At 33.2% G+C, this 11,267-nt stretch overlaps 1 long non-coding RNA gene across 1 annotated transcript; it reads right to left on the bottom strand.

Annotated features, from left to right (window-relative positions):
• Nucleotides 1–6,266: 6,266 nt before the first annotated feature.
• Nucleotides 6,267–9,509, bottom strand: LOC127874461 (uncharacterized). Its single transcript, XR_008046930.1, has 3 exons — nucleotides 9,419–9,509; nucleotides 6,996–7,098; nucleotides 6,267–6,407 (listed from the first exon to the last, which is right to left on the bottom strand). It is a non-coding gene; the product is annotated as an uncharacterized LOC127874461 (long non-coding RNA).
• Between the last annotated feature and the right edge of the window lie 1,758 nt (nucleotides 9,510–11,267).

Raw genomic sequence — 11,267 nt, 5'->3', positions numbered from 1 at the left:
AGGTAATAACAAATAACTACGGTTGTATTGTAACTTATACACATATGTATACAACATCTTTACACTTAATGATGTTATTTGTCAATGTATTGGGGTAGACTACTAGTACTTGTTGATACTTTTACATTTATAAATTCATATTTATACATATCTATCCATTATGCGTATCCAAGGTTTTAAGTTTAGAGTTCACTTTATCATGATCTTGAATTCATTCATGTGTAGTAGTTTATATCAACATATACTTGTACAAACATACGTATACATTCATGTGTTAAGGTATATATCAACATATACATATATACTTATACATTCATTTATGTGTAATGGTAATGGTATATAACAACATATACATGTACCTACATACTTATACATTCATGTGTTAGGTATATATCAACATATACATATATACTTATACATTCTAAAATACATGTACACACATATATGCACATACAAACATACTTATAAACATTTTTAACTTGTATGTTAGGGTATGCATGTTTGTACCTAATATGGGTGGGAACTGGGTACATATTAAATAGTCATTGAAAAAGGATGTTTTATGGAATGCAGAAATTGTTTGAGACAGATTGACAAAAACTATAATTGAAGGTCAAGTCAACACTGGGTATAGCCCATGCATGTGAAATTAGATTTGCTTCAGGCCAAATTCAGAAAGTTCCTGGATGGAAGTGATCTTGATTTTCTGTTCCTGGTTCTTCAATTTAATGAATATGTTTTCATCAAATGTCCATGTATCTGCTATGGGAGACTGTGGGTCGTGTTTCAATTGTCGCCAATGGAAAGCAATTTCCCTTCTCATTGGGGTAAATTGTTTATTGAGAAACACTTTGCTTTTATTAAGTCTCAGTTGTTTTCTTGATTTGATGAAATCTGTCTTTGCTTTGTAGTTAGTGAACTTAACTATTATGTCTCTGTGTTTACCATCATTCCTTTTTGGAGGTCCATTTCTGTGGGTACTGTCAATATCTGACAGGACAATTTTGGAACCATTATGTTTAGCTATTTGTATGATGATATCATCAGTAGATTCATCCTTGTTTTCTGGCACATTGCTGACAATAACACAATGACGCCTGCTGTATTGATTGGCATCGTCCAGATCTTATTCCAGAACAGTAACTTTGTTACACATGGTTTGCACAGAAAGTTTCAGTTCACTGATTTCATTTAAAAGAGGAGTAACATGCTCAGCCACACATGCCTGGACCAGCCCACGGATTTGTTGACTGCATAGTGGGTGAGGAGGTAATGAATGGTGGAAACTGCTTCTCGGGGGACATAACGTAATGATGATCCGATGCACCTGTTAGATGTACAGATGGCTGAGGGGTGTTTTGACATGGCATAGAGTGTTGCGACTGTTGATAATTCACATAGTTTCTATCAACGAGTGTTGAGTCAAGGGTGTCGCCATGAGTATTACTGTTCGACATTTTGTGAGCTGAGACAGCTATATGTGAGTCGATGGTGTAATTGGGCGAAAACCAGTCCACACGTGACCCTTCAGTACTCTCCGATTCTTGCTCAGATTCAGTGTCTGTAGTTAATCTGGACTTTTTATCTAGTTTTGTGTTATCAGGGGAGACAACTTTACGTTTTTTAACACGGACCCGTTTTGTATGTATTTTATTAAGATTGTTTGAATCTTTGGAAGGAGAGACACTGGACGCTAGATCACCTTTACCCATTAGACAGTTCAGCTTTATGATTCAGGCGAGGTTAACTTAGTTGTAGACAAGAAATTTCATTTTCTTCACGAGAACGAGTCAAAATTTTATATGTTTACACCGGAAACCGGAAGTTTATTACGATTTGGGGTTCAATTTATTAATTTAAAAACCTGTAGTTTACATTAAAACTGTATTCACTTACAGGAGATTACTGGGTAGGAGCCTCAGAATTGCAGACTCCGAATGTGTTCAGGTGGCTAAAGTCGGAAAATGTGGTGAACCCTCTTGCCAGTTACTGCCGCCCAGGATAACCCAACAGAGCGCACCCAAACGAACAATGCATGGTTCTTATGGTAGAATTCTGTCAAATTGTATGTGTCCTTTTTTTATTTTTACTATACTGTAAAGTTTTTAAATATGTAAATACAAACTTGTAATGCTATATACGTCTATTATACGCCATATTTGTAGCATAATAACGCATACACAAAACTCGAATAATAGTTATTTTTCACTTGATTTTGTCATGAAAATAACCTTGGCAAGTACCCACAATTTTCTGATTAAGTAATAACATTTCCAACACATCCTTATACTGCCTGTTTTGCCAGGTAGCTGTATTTAAAAATATTTACCATTACATAAAGTAGGGTTTATAATTGTCGAATTGATAGGGTCAAACTCATTTGTTTAACGGCATATACGGACGTATACATCCATCTGATAAGTGGTTCTTGTCATACAACACGAAATCTAACACCAAAAAACATTGACCTTAAAGCAATCGTATACATGCTTCTACTAATAAACAACACTACCTAAAAAGCTAAATGCTAGGCATTGTGGGCGGCCTAATTACACACTTTCGAATTTCTTGAACTTTTGAAATGTCATTCGTTCTTGCCTTGTTTGTGCTCATTTATTTTCGCGTTAATAACCAATGGCGGTCATGTGGATGACATTAAACCTCTGAGGTGTCTTTCGATATCAAAATAAGTCTCAATTATTATGAGCTTTTATTAACCTGAACGGTGTACGTCTAATTAGGCAAATATAGACAAACTGTTCTGATACATTAACATTTAAACCGTTGTATTTTCAACAGTCTATTGTTTAATTAACAGCGCACTGGGAAACTGGAGCAGCTCGATGTTTTGCCTTTCATCATGAACACATAGCTTTTAACGCGCAACACAAAATATCTCACATTGAATTTCAGGTAAGTCTTAGATTTTAAATATTACAAGCATTCTACGGCATTTCAAATGACTTTCCTATGATGATGTTGTGCATCGATTCGCAATTTAATCAAATTTACATCTAATGGAATATCAGAGGAATGTGCTTACAGATATTTGCTCACTTCTGAGTCATGTTGTATATCTTTGTAAACGTATCAATGGTCACTTTTATAAGATTTAAACTATTTTATGCGCAAAGAAACCCGTTCTTTTACAGATTTAAATAATCTCTCCCCATGCTATTTCCTGTTTGCCATCTGTAGTAAAAAGCATCACTAAGTTTTTTTTACTGAAATAACCGGTATATCTGTTTTAAACAAATACACTAAATAAGGCCATCTGAATGGCGTTACTGACATACGTTTGTTAATGTGATACTTTAAATATATTATTGCGAAAAACTATTCCGAATACCCCGCTCACTTTCTAAAACGATTATTATACAAAATATGTAAAATACGAGTATTTTTCGGACTTTCATGGTAAAACGTATCCAGGAACATTTACAACACGCCACACCAAAATGATATGGAATAACAGGTTCTTATTTTAAAGGCAGCCATAAAGATGACAATTGCAATCATTAGGGTATACAGATTTATAATTGTCCGATTTTTCCTATTACCTTTAATCCTACACTTATTTTATGTCATATGTTTTTGTGTGATTGCGTCTTTAAAGCTAGTTAAACAAGTACATATACCATTTTTGAAACCGTTCAAAACGGTCTTTGAGACAATGTTCGCTACATACGATTTGACATGGAATGTGGATCTGTTATGCTCACGAAGAGCAATTCGCAGCTTATTGCAATAAACAGCGTGCAAACTCAGTATGAAGAGTATTGGACTTTCAATCCGAGCAGGAAAGTTACTAGCCAACGTTTGTGCAGTTTGATCGGCTTTTCGAGGTATGATACAGTGAATTGACCGCCTGAAAATGACTTAATTACATTTGAAATTGGGAAACATTTAAAACAATAACAAGCAAGCTACTGGCATTATTTACTGGGAGTTCAGTATTGCTGCCCCTTGAGTGATGACTCCTGTTGTTATTGTTTCGTGGGTCTTAGAAAGAAATATGGCAATGTGAACACTGAGCAAGTTTTTGCATACCCTTGATCACTACACACAGTCGTGAGAACAATTTGTTAAACTTATAAAATGTTTTTTATGCTGCGTTGTCCCTTAACGGTAAATTCGAGTTGAAACAATTCGCAAATCCGTACATATTGTATAACTTTAATTTGTACAAACCGGAGTTACATTGTCATAAAACATTATTTCGTCTAATGACGTTTTGTATCTGGTAACAAAAGTAAAAACTTTATTAAGCTTCATGTTTGTGGCTATTAAACATTGAGTCCTTTTTTGAAATTGGTTCAAAAATATTTACTTTGAACACACAGTTCTGTTAATTTGTTGCACAGTATTGTTGATTATATTTCGAGTGAATTTTCTGATAAATAATAATAATTCTCATAAAACAGCATTTTTTTGTCTCGCATTAAACGCTTAATAGCTTCGTTAGGGCGAGACAAAACTAAACAGAAAATTGTGTATGTTTGTGTGCTCAAAGGTACCCACCCGCTGTTTTATCATAACTAAACAATAACAAACAAATAATTTCTTTATAAATGCTTTTATTGTTGCTTATCTTTAATGAGCTAATTATTACAAAGTGTGATGAAGAAAGCAATAGCAGTTTGAATCAATGTTTTAAATATGTATCGTAGTTAACAATAAAACAACGCATTACGATGATGTTTTTTATTTGAGAAAGAAAAATAAGGTCATAAGGTAAACATCATAATCTATAACAGACATATTTAGCTAAAAAATGACATCCCAGAGCAAAGTTCATATGATCTTCTTAAATGTTTTTTTTAATGTCCATTTTGATAATCTTCACTTACTTACATAGAGATGTAATTGGTATATCGTCAAAAATGTTTTAGGTTAATTGCATGCAGAATTGGTTATTGTACTGGAATAAAGATATCACAATTTATTATATGTTCCATTTTTATGAAAGTTTTGAAAATATAGTGTTCGTTAGTCTGTCAGACTTATCACACATGTTTAAACATGATAAATTTTAATATTCTGAAGTGAATAAAATATGGGCTAAAACTCTTTATATGAAGAAATCAATTTAATAAACTTTCATTATAACAATTGCCTATCAATGATCTTTTAAATTTAACATTTGACAATGACTTTGATTACACTGTTTACGTACTCTTGACATAGTATTTAAAAGGATGCTTTATTTTACTATTAAAAATTTATTTTATGCAACTTTAAAATTAAGATATAATTATAAACACTGATGGTCTTCTGAATGAATAAACAGATTTAAAACTTATAAAGTATCAAATGATAATAATGATCCTTGACTGCATTACATTTTGTTATTACCAGTAACAATATCATTGGATTGAAACACCCATGCTTTGTTCATTGGAGTCTCGCAGATGTAATAACGGAGATGGTTACAGTCCAGATCGTACCAACAATATGATGTAGTGCACCAGTGCTTAAAAAAAATAAATGTTCGCATTAAACTCGCACATAAATTAATACGTTTAGCCGGCAATAACTCTGTCAAATTGGGAGGCCAAACTTATTATAGGCATAGTTGCGAGTACGTATGCAAAAAGAAACAAAATAAGCTCTGCATTCATAACATAATATTTGCTTAATTGTGTCACATAGTAAATAAGGAAGAACACTAACGATATTTAATTCATTCTTACATCTAGTTCCAAATTATACAACATCGGTAAAGTTTGTCAACTAATGCATTAACAACAAGTGTGTAATTAGGATGCCCAAAATGTTACCTAGCATTTAGCTTTTTAGGTAGTGTTGTTTGTTAGTAAAAGAATGTTTACGATTGCCTTAAGGTCAAATGATGTTAGATTTCGTGTTGTATGACAAGAACCACTTATCAGATGGATGTATTCGTCCGTATATGCCGTTAAACAAATGAGTTTGACCCCATCAATTCGACAATTATAAACCTTGCTTTATGTTATGGTACATATATTTAAATACAGCTACCTGGCAAAATAGGCAGTAGAAGGATTTTCTGGAAATATTATTACTCTATTAGAGAATTGTGGGTACTTGCAAACGTTATGATCATACTAAAATCAAGTGAAAAGAACTATTATTCGAGTTTTGTGTATGCGTTTTTATGCTACAAATAAGGCGTTTAATAGACGTATATAGCATTAAAAGTCGGTATTTACATATTTAAAAACTTTACAGTATAGCAAACATCAATGAAAGGACACATAAAATTTGACAGAATTCTACCATAAGAGCCATGCATTGTTTGTTGGGGCGCGCTCTGTTGGGTTCTCCTGGGTGCCAGTAACTGGCAAGAGTGTTCACTACTTTTGTCGACTTAAGCCACCTGTACACATTCAGAGTCTGCAATTCTGAGGCTCCTACCCAGTAATCTCCTGTAAGTGAATACTGTATTAATGTAAACAACAGGTTTTTAAATTAATAAATTGAACCCACAAATCGTAATTAACTAATGTTAATTGTGTTCTTTAAAGCACATTTGCCCGTCATGATAATTGCATCTGCTTGACCACAACAACAACATTAACTTTGCGAATGGTTAACACAGTAATAGAACAGAATGGCCAAACTATAACGGCAGTTGCTTAACGAGACTGTGATTCGGATAATTAATGTTCATTTAAAACGTGATGGATGTGTATAATGTGTATAATGTGTATACTCGAACAGTATTAGAAGCATATCAATAGTGGTTGTTGAAGACAATGTTACTTTTAAATGTGCCAAACTATGGGTTTAGAACGTTTTATGCAACTTAAAAGCAACCCCTTCGTTAACTGAAACCATACAGGTAAGGTATTAAGTATTTTATTCAGTTATTATATGACAAGTAAAATAATACGAACTTTATTAACACAATAATTAGGATACACTACAAAAATTGCAAAACACACACTATTAAATTTATGGTCATTATAGTATTATCGATTAAATGAAAACCTTGCCCACATAACTCTCCTTACTTTTAGTCGCCAGAGCATGTTGCCACAGGAAATGGTTCTCTCCGTAGTTATTGATTTCCACAAGATCCGCTTTTGTGGGAAATAATGCCTGGCTGCATGCTACCTGTACGCAATATACATAAAGGTGCAAATAGCTTGGCCAGTAATTGTTTCATCGAAAACAAATGAGAACGTGGTTGTGCTCACACATCATATGCACCTAAAGATTTGTAGACTGCTGAACTATTACTTTTTCGATCGTTTTGCAAATGCATTTTTCAGTGCCAAACTACCAACTAAAGAAATGTACCCTAATGTCTGCGTCCGCGTAAAGCTCTTGTGAGGTAAAATTGCAACATGAGTGTGTTTACAACAGTTATTCATTTCACAATTTCTACTATGTGTTTTGGGCCATTATGTGAGGTCATTGACAAAGTTTCAGAAACCCTGACATGCAAATAAGCAGAATAATGCCCAAATTGTCCTTAAAATCGGATAGGGTAAAGGCGCAGTTTCTATATCATTGTTCGTACAACAGGTATTCGATTGAAACTTGACAAATGCACCCAGGGTCATTGTGCGATGTTGCTTTCCAAGTTTCATTACGCTGACCTGCAATTAAGCTAAATTTATTCATATTTTGCACTTCGAACTTTAGATCACGGTTTGTTCTGCATGTATTCATTTGAAACTTCTGATACATGTTCTTAGTCAATGTGAGAAGTGTATCATTCTTTTCAGCCATTTAGCAGAAATACGCAGTTTTTTGCACTTAGAATATGATGGTTAATGTTTATTAGCAACATAACTCATGCCTCTTTGTTTAGCACATATATTGACGTGGAAGGTTACATATATATTTCGTATTATTATCAAGATCCTGTTATGGTATGCGTGTCATTTGAAATTCAGGCTAAACTTAGCATGCAACAAGTATATATTTCTTTAACTACTTATGAAGTCCGAATGCCACTTCACACGTGTCTTTTGGATTATCACTAATCAAGGCCCATAACTCTAAATTGCAATTAGCACAATGATGCCTATTTCGAGGTGTCCGACCAAAGCAAATTACATTGAGCTGCAATTATTGTACGATGAAGTTTGCTTGCATGTAATTATTTAGATATCTAGCTACTACATATATTCAAATGAGACTTCGTATGAGTTTTTGGGTATATCACTGACCAATGCCAATATATCGGATCTGTTATTTGCATAAATATGCCCCTTTCGTACTTAGAAAAGTCCTTTATATATTTTCGTGATGCAATTACATACCGTTATGTCTACTAAATGTTATCGAACAATATCTTAACGTAGTTCTTCAGGATCGTAACAAACAGTTACTGAACATGATCTATAGCTTTGACCAGCCGTTTAACATGCCTATTCCGCGTTTTATACTAAATAAATTACTACAGAGTTTGCGTGCAACTGAAGTCACTTTAAAGTTTGCATGCACCAAGTGAATATCTCTGTAACAATAACAAATATTCAGTTATAACTTCACACATGTCTTCAGAGTTATCATACGAGGACTCTTACATAGCAATGCAGCAAAATAATGCCCCTTTTTGAACGTTTTTACTTAGAAAAATAATGTCAGCGTTTGCGTGCGACGATTCATTTTTCTTACTAACATGCAGACATGGGGTTGCATTGGGTGGGTTAGGTCAATGTCACTGTTGCTAAAACTATATACAAAGATTTCGTCTAATAACTTCCTGTAGGATGGAAATATTATTCTGATATTGAGTGGCTAGCTTAAATTCTGATCTTGTTATGGATTGCATTTCGGACCAGTGTGGTAACGTCACTGTTACTAAAACTAGAAAAAGAGTTTCCGTTTAATAATTTTATTTAGGATTGATATGTTTTTCTGTAAGTGTGCGTGTAGGTTGCTTACGCGAAAACGTATGTTAGGATTGCATTTAAGGGCCAGTAAGTTGAAGTTCACTGTTACAAAAAAGTTTCCGTAACGTGTGTTTCGATGGAGACTGGCAGCTAACATGAAGACCTAGGATTTACTTGCTTTTGGGCGAGTTTTTCAAGGTTAGTGTGAGTAAAGAAGTTAACGTGGTTTACGCTCAGTTGAGTTTGGATTGAGGAATTGTTTAGTTATTTTGTGTGTAGGTCTCATACATGCAGACATATAAATTAATACATTAGTTAATAGTTGACAATCTGTGATTTGGGGCATGGTTCCATTTCTTGCTTTTATTTATTAATTGTCATCTTTAGTTTACTTTTTCTAAATAACTACTACATATATTCAACAACCATTTTTTCTGTATGGTCATTATATTGGACAAATAACAAAAATGTGAATTACACTTATACATCGAATCGGAATAATGTTGAGCACGCTGTCTTGTACAGCTCTTGTTTGTAAGTTTTGCAAATAATTTCTATGCATACTGAAGCAGTGAACAAAAACTGACCTGCGAGCTTATCCATGTTTGAGCGTCGTGGCTAAAGTGAAAGCAGGATATCCCGAACTCCAAAAAGCCGTATGGACAATTGCCACTTGCTGCAAGCATAGCATTTATTACATACCAGATAGCATATCAGTAAATTAATGTTTAAATAAAACATGCTCGAGTTTACAACGTCTTATACTAATTTTAACATTTATCTCTTATCGTACACTTCATCTGTTTATATTTTAACCATCCAACATTAAAACACATGAACAAACCGCTCCAAAACACAACACAGACGATTAACAAAATGTCTTTCATTTTAGTAGATCTGCGGTGTCAGAAGTGTTTTAAACTATGAACACTCACGATATTATCTGATTGCATCCAGAATGTCAAAGTCATGACACAAATAGGCGTGGGGCAAGAAGCATTTTGTGATTGGTTGAACGTTTCATGAAAGCTGTCTAATCGTATCCTTTCATTACATAATGGCGATCGTATTGCAGGATGAAGGAAATATTTAAAAAAAAGTATATTTTGTTGACGTTAATTACGCATTGTAATGTGGAGTATATTTATTATAAACAGGATCATCATTTAACTGTCACATGCTTATACCTCTCAATTCAATCCAGTGAGTGCTGAGCCTGTTTGATAGTATTTTTCAGAAGGCTACATGATGTTCTTGTTTTGTTGTTTTTTGTTTGTCTCCGCATCAAATGTTAAGTGTATTTATACAAGTGTTAATGGTCTAAGATGAAGCAGTTCAATATTATTTATATATATAATTATATATATATATATATCATCTACCAATATTGATCGAAAGTTCCTTCAGCGCGGACATGTACATAAATTTTAAAAATAATTTAAATACAAACTTTCCAAGATTAAAAAAAAGATAGTATGTATACACTGAAAATATTCTTAATTCATAAGTTTGAACCCAACACGGAAAATATTCCGTACGTTTTGTGCAAAATTATGTTCTTTGGTATGATTAAAATTGCCAAATGCAAAGACAAACTATTCTGGCGTTTCAGTAGGAAGTAATTATTTCCTTGTTTATGCGTCGATAGTTGTATGTCGATAAACAAACGATAAGGAAGTCGATTTAAAATTAAGCAATAAAACATTTTTCCTTATTTATGCGTCGATAATTGGTTGTCGACAAACAATTTATAAGGAAGTCGACTTACAATAAAGCAATAAAAATCATTTGCAAAAACATTTCGGCTGACTGTGATTAACATTTTACATGACGCCATATATTAAAAATCATTCATTTCATACATTATTTCATGAATATGTTTTTTGATTTGTCGCATGAACACCCATTCAGCCATGTGATAAACCAGTCTCCATCACAAATAAAGGCGTGCTCTTCTTGTCGTACCTTAACAGTTATAATATCTAAATTGAACTCTTTTTGCTGTACAGTGTGGGGTTAGTTATAGTATGCCCTTGTTTCGGTCGTTAGCAAAATGAGTCCAACTTTAAAATACACTTATTCTCTCTGATAACTTGTTTTTATGCAACGAATCACGTTGCAGACGTTAAAGTTTCAAGAAAAAAATCAATGAATAAATAGTTGTAACATACATTTTATTTATAAAATTAGTTTGAGCTTTGCAGGCTCAAAGTATAAAATGAAAGTTTCGTAGTGTTTTCATTAATTTGTCCGAAGGCATAAATATGATTGTGTTCTGTTGTTTTATTTGCAAATAAATTTGAAATAATAGTTAAAAATAAGATTTTTAATTGTTTGCAGTTTTGGAAAATGGCAATTTTCAAAATAAATATTCATAGATTTAACAATAATGTGTACATCATATTCAAACAAGCAAGTTAACATAACTCACTTATA

This window comes from Dreissena polymorpha, chromosome 1, assembly GCF_020536995.1.
Source record: "Dreissena polymorpha isolate Duluth1 chromosome 1, UMN_Dpol_1.0, whole genome shotgun sequence".
In the NCBI taxonomy this organism is placed as follows: Eukaryota; Metazoa; Mollusca; class Bivalvia; order Myida; family Dreissenidae; genus Dreissena; species Dreissena polymorpha.
Note: the sequence above shows the minus strand (reverse complement) of the source record. Positions and strands in the feature narration are given on the sequence as shown.